This window comes from Urocampus carinirostris, chromosome 12, assembly GCF_059441175.1.
Source record: "Urocampus carinirostris isolate Australia breed hairy pipefish chromosome 12, RoL_Ucar_1.0, whole genome shotgun sequence".
In the NCBI taxonomy this organism is placed as follows: Eukaryota; Metazoa; Chordata; class Actinopteri; order Syngnathiformes; family Syngnathidae; genus Urocampus; species Urocampus carinirostris.
Window position 1 is genome coordinate 2,288,615 of NC_142360.1, and position 6,000 is coordinate 2,294,614.

A 6,000-nucleotide genomic window follows, 5' to 3' on the forward strand; every position below is an offset into this window, starting at 1 on the left:
GGACCAGGCCCGGCCCATGGGCCATACATTTGAGGTGCTTGACCGCTTAAGTGCGCCAGTGGATTTGTGGTTGTATTTTCGACCATTTTCGGTGCATGGTGCAGAAAAGGTTCTTGACCACTGCGTTTAAATTGTCAACTTTAATTTAACCCATAAAGGAGCAAATTGACTTTTAAGTCATTTGCAGCTCTTGAAGAAAGCATCCCTCAACAATCCATTATGTATACAAGCCCCGGCTCTCCCTGATATGTGTCCTACCTTCTTGACGTAAGTAGCCATTTGTGAGAGTTGCCTTGGCAACGGCCAGCCTCCCTGGGCGATGTCTGGTGGATAAGACGGTCCTGATAAAGCCTGTTAAGGTCCTGTTGTTGCTATACCTTTTTAATTGCTTTTATTACATTGGAAATGGAAATCATGCTCATTGGTAGGATAATAAGAAATTGAAAATGGAAATTGTCGACAAAACTCATTGGTTTATTCCATTACTGTGTCTCGTTATTCATACAAGCACGTGTATTTCTGTAAAATCATTTTACTGATCTATGCATCATTTTTTTTAACAGTAACTAAAATAGAATAAAACTCACAATCACTGATTACAACGTACTGTACATTTTTTACAGCAGGATTAGAAGTGGCAGTCCTTTGATGACTAGATGTCACTGTATTGTGTAGTGCCACCAAAAACGAGTGCTAAGAGCACCAGGAAGTATACTAACTACGGAGCGTCTAAGTGACCAAACCGGGCCTTTCACTAAGTTTTTTGTTTTATTTTCCGGATCCCCGTAGCAGCAAGATGACAGAAAATTATGTCAGCATGTTATATAAAGCAATAAAATGTTTCGCCCTATAAATAAGCGCATTTATATGATAATTCATGCATGTTTGCTTATTATTTAAGTTAATACATGTATATATATATATATATATATATATATATGATTCACACTCACACACCAATAGGGAGTCAGCCATGCAAGGCGCCTACCTGCTTAATGGGGGCGTTAGGGATTCAGTGTCTTGCCCAAGACATACAACACGGAGGAGCCGGGAGTCGAACCTACGACCTCTTGATCCCAAGATACCTCCTGAGCTATTGCCGCCTGTAGAAGATGGTGTTGATATTGAATCTTGTCCTGGCCTAAAAGAGTGAAACAAATTTTAAAGAAATGGTGAGTCGACCAAACCAAAAGTGCTTTTTGGGCATTTTTCACGTCTAGGCTAACCTACCTGACTGCCGGGGAAAGATGTTGGTCATATCTAAACTGCTTCCCCCTTTTCTCGGGTAGACACACAATATTTATTTATAATATATATGTGGGCCGGTTGGGTGGTCAGCGCGCAGCGCCACAGTGCGGAGGTTCAGGGTCCAGCCACTGCAGCCCACTCATGTGGAGTTTGCCTGTTCTCCCCATGCCTGTGTGGGTTTCCCCGACATTCCCAAAAACATGCATGTCAGGTTAATTGCCTGATACAAAATGTCCCTAGGTGTGAATGAGCGAGTGAGTTGTCTGTCTCTGTGTGCCCTGCGACCGGCTAGCAACCAGTTCAGGGTGTCCCCTGCTCACTGCCCAAAGATGGCTGGCATTGGCTCTAGCACACTACGCAGCCCTACTGAGGACAAGCGGTGCAGATAATGGATGGATGGATAATCAATACATACATGCTTGTGGACTGGTCGAAGAGGAAAGTGTGATAGAAAATAGTAAAATAACATTAGCAGCAACACTGCAAGAAGAAATAAAGAATAAAATATGAATATAAAGATATTTCTTTACACAGTTATGTGTGCATTTTAGGGTAGTGATGGCTCTAGGGAAGGTACTATATATAATAGATAAAATCTTGCACATAAACGGCACTTTCTGAGCATATTCCAATACATTTTCTCAGATTTGCTTTCATGCAAACTGCTATCAAGAATAAAGTCAAATGAAGCCGGTCTACACACTCTGTTAGTTCATCCGACGCCATAAAAGTGTAAAAAATTCAAATCATTGATTGTTAACCTCCTCGATTTTGCATTGATGCAAAAAATCGTCCTACATTATATGCAAGAAGGTGAAATGAAAATAAAGCAACTGCACAGCCTGACCTGTCTGGGCTCCAGGATTCTATTTATAGCCCAACTGACACGCGTGTCTTTGCCTTTTTTTTAACCAACAAACATATAGCTAATGACGTTTTATTTTCATATTATGTATACATATATATGTCACAGACCAGGAACAGAGACGGGACCCAATTGCGTTCGTTAACTAAGTTTTATTCAGAAGAGAAAAGAGGACTTGCATCCACAATCCGATGATCGTCGGTCATGGCTAGCAGATAGCTGGAACGCGGAAGTGGCACTTCCGTGTCGAGCGAAGGCAGTCAGTGACTGCGAGAAAAACAGTTCGATGGCCGGGGTGGAGGAGCAAAAACATAAACGGGTCCAGAAAAGAGGTAACGGGTATCAGACAGAAAACAGGGCAGGATAGAGTCAGAGAGTCACAAAAGATTGCCTAGCAGGGAGCTTACTTACTTACATGTTTTGTTCATCTAGATCTAATTAGTGCGTTGTGTTCCAACATATTCTGTCCAGTCTATCATGTCTTGTTCAGTTCCAACATTATATGTCATGGTCTCGTCTTTATTGCATACCTGTCCACTTAGACGTTTTAGGTTTTTTGATAATTTCAAATTGTGTGCCATATAAAAAAACTTGAACGGGGGAAAAACAATGAACATATACTGCTAAGTATAATAAACAACACTTAATTTACGGCAAGTGGGGAAATAACTAAGATGTGAAAATAATTGTTTGTGTTGTTTATTTGGTAGATAAAATAAAGTTATTTTTGTTTTTATTCAACATTGTCTTGCTGTGAGTACATACTGTAGGTTGTTTGTAGTGTTTGTAATGTTCATTATCGCTTATTAGGAGAATAGCAATTATTAATAAGGGGAGAGATTGGCTGAGGTTGAAAGGTATGTCATTGCACTATTGCACTGTTCATCGTTGTTGTTCTTATCTCGTGTGGGAATGTTTCTCGTATCGTTTACGTTCATGTTTTTTTTCTGTTAGAGTTTGTTGGTGTTTGAACGTTATCTAGTTGTTTTCTTCATATTGGAGTATATTCCCTGCATCTCTTTCATTTGTTTCTGTTCAGTATGAAAGAGTGGTATTCCAACATATCCTGTGTCTACCTTCATGTTTTCTTCATTCAGATCTGTTTAGCGTTTCAATATTACGTAGTCGAGCCTGTGTTAGAGTAGCTTTGATGTCTTTGAATTCTGAAGATCCAAGTAAACTTGTGTCTGCTGTGTTTCTGTACATTATCAGATACTGATTACGTTTCTGTACATACAGTAAATCATTTTCTCAAATTATATTTTGTGTCTACTGGAGGATTTTATACATTTGACTATAAAGGATTTTATAGGGTCGCGGGTGTGCTGGAGCCCATCCCAGCAATCATTGGGCAGTCGGCAGGGGACACCCTGAACTGGTTGCCAGCCAATCGCAGGGCACACGGGGACAGACAACTCGCTCGCTCATTCACACCTAGGGACATTTTTGACTGGTCAATCCACCTGAAATGCATGTCATTGGAATGTGGGAGGAAACCGGAGTGCCCAGAGGAAACCCACGCAAGCACGGGGAGAACATACAAACTCCGCACAGTAAGTCCGGTAGCTGGATTTGAACCCACACAGGAGGTTCCCAAGACCTTAGAACTGTACCGCACACACGCTAACCACTGCTCCACCGTGCTGCGCTTGATTGATCTCGCATTACAAAATTAAAAAATGCAATTTTATAAAGTGTTTTGCCAAACTGGAAACGTATAAAGAAAGAGAGGATATCATTTTATCAAACTTTATCTAGAAATTTAAATATTAAAAAACACCCAGTTGCAAGTTATGATCCATTAATCCAACATTACAAAATACAAAAAAAATAAATTCAAATGTAAATAAATAATTAAATAGATAAACAAACAAATTAAAATGTTACTTAATATTTTGAAAAATGCACAAATTAAAAATTGACAAAATACTACAGTATATTGTTATATGAACTGTTATTAATTGATTTGAATATTTAAAAAAAAACACAGATATTTGCACATTGTTATTTTATTCAAATGTATAATCTGTTTACACAAATCTGTTTTCAAACTCGAAACCAGTTTTGTAGATTAAATATTTTTGCTTCCTGTATCCTGCTCGCTTCACTTTTCACTTTGGGACTATACCATTCGCGGGAGATGAGATACTGTCATCTTTTTATGGATTATTCTTATTTTTAATAAATTACTTTAAATTTCCTACCCTGCAATTAAAATATTCATATTTTAAAAAAATTATGATCCAAAATGTATCATTTATTTTCTTGTTTTGAAACATCTGAAAACAGGTTTTGACCCACAACCCCCCTGACGTCATCTGTTGCCATGTTCCCACTTTCATGGGTGTGGTGATTAGCTTGCTTGGAGGAAAATAAATTGTTAAATCTCTCCACAGTTTCACCAGTTCGCGAGCATAAAACTTCCTCAATTTGCTTAATTAACCTTGTTTTTTTCTACACTTCCTGGTTATTGACAGCTTGGATTATGATCATCGTGTGACTGTAAAAACGGGCACGATTACAAGGAAGGAACGGGGGAAACGCAGTTTTGCAGGTAAGGACGTGCTGTGCTTTTTTCTATTGTTATTTTCTCAAATTATATTGATTTGTCTTTTATCCCTAGCTTTTACTTGCGACTTTGATCTTGCCATAAAGCAAAATAAAAGGGGGTTAAAGTTAACGTCACAAATGCACACACCGCCGTATTTTTTCTTTAATCGATTTTGGAAAACGATGCAACTGAAACAGTTAAATAATTATTAAAAATCGTGTTTGAATAGGCCAATTCGTCTTATATTTTCTTTTAATTCTCGTTGAATATATCATCTAGGCCCCCTTTATCCATTGGTGCCACTGCAAGCGTAGATATATTTTTAATTTTTCAATTTATTTTTATTAGGTATGCACGGATCACTAACTTCCTAACGTCTCAATTTATGTTGATATCATTATACAATTATCTTTCAATAAAATTTTATTTAAACAATATCATATTTTCCAAGTGAATTGTCTGAAAAAATCACGTTATCAACAAGTAGCTTGTGGAATAATGAAGGTAAAGTGTGACTTTTGAAATTTAGGGCTCAAATTTGGATCAAATAGAAATCAGATTGGCCTTAGTGAATGTACAGGACTGTCTCAGATAATTATAATATTGTGATAAAGTTATATATTATCTGTAACGCAATTTTAAAAAAGAAAATAAAACTGTCATCCATGCTAGATTCATTAAAAATACAATGAGATACTGTATTGTTAAATAAATATTTTACTGTTTTAATATTGCCTAGAATGACAAAAACTCAAATCTTGAGACATTAAAATATCATAAAAAAGTATTCCAGTAGGCCAAAAGAAGCCATAATCAGCCATTTTCAAATATTAAAAGGCTTGCAATATTTCACTGTTAAGTAATCCCTCGTTTTAAAGTAAAATCCTTTTTTATTATTCAAGAATAAATTAAATGTACAGCCTCAAGTATTTAACAAATAAAAGTACTTTTTTAAACCTTTTTTGCAAAAGAAAAACCCATTGTATTGTCAAATTTTAATTTAAAAAATTTCAGTTTTAAGCACGGAGGCTGAGTGGTTCACAGTTCTGAGGTCATGAGATCAAACCTTCCTGTGTGGAGTTTGCATGTTCTCCCCGTGCTTGCGTGGGTTTCCTCCAGGCACTCAGGTTTCCTCCCCCATTCCAAAAAACATGCATGTCAGGTTAATTGGCCGGTCCAAATTGTCCCTAGGTGTGAATGAGCGAGTGAGTTGTCTGTCTCTGTGTGCCCTGCGACTGGCTGGCAACCAGTTCGGGGTGTCCCCTGCCCACTGCCCAGGATGGCTGGGATGGGATCCAATGACCCTAGTGAGGATAAGTGGTGCAGATAATGGATG

General features: G+C 37.8%; 1 protein-coding gene across 4 annotated transcripts in view; it reads left to right on the top strand.

Moving 5' to 3' along the window:
• Nucleotides 1-4,441: 4,441 nt before the first annotated feature.
• LOC148354644 (guanine nucleotide-binding protein subunit beta-4) overlaps nucleotides 4,442-6,000 on the top strand; it is a 54,708-nt gene continuing 53,149 nt past the window's right edge. For 3 of the 4 annotated variants that reach the window (XM_088349019.1, XM_088349018.1, XM_088349022.1), the window contains exons 1-2: nucleotides 4,442-4,559; nucleotides 4,591-4,667. The gene's annotated coding sequence lies outside the window, so the exon portion shown is untranslated. Of the gene's footprint in view, nucleotides 4,668-6,000 lie in introns of all 4 variants that reach the window. The other variant, XM_088349020.1, reaches the window with a different exon arrangement.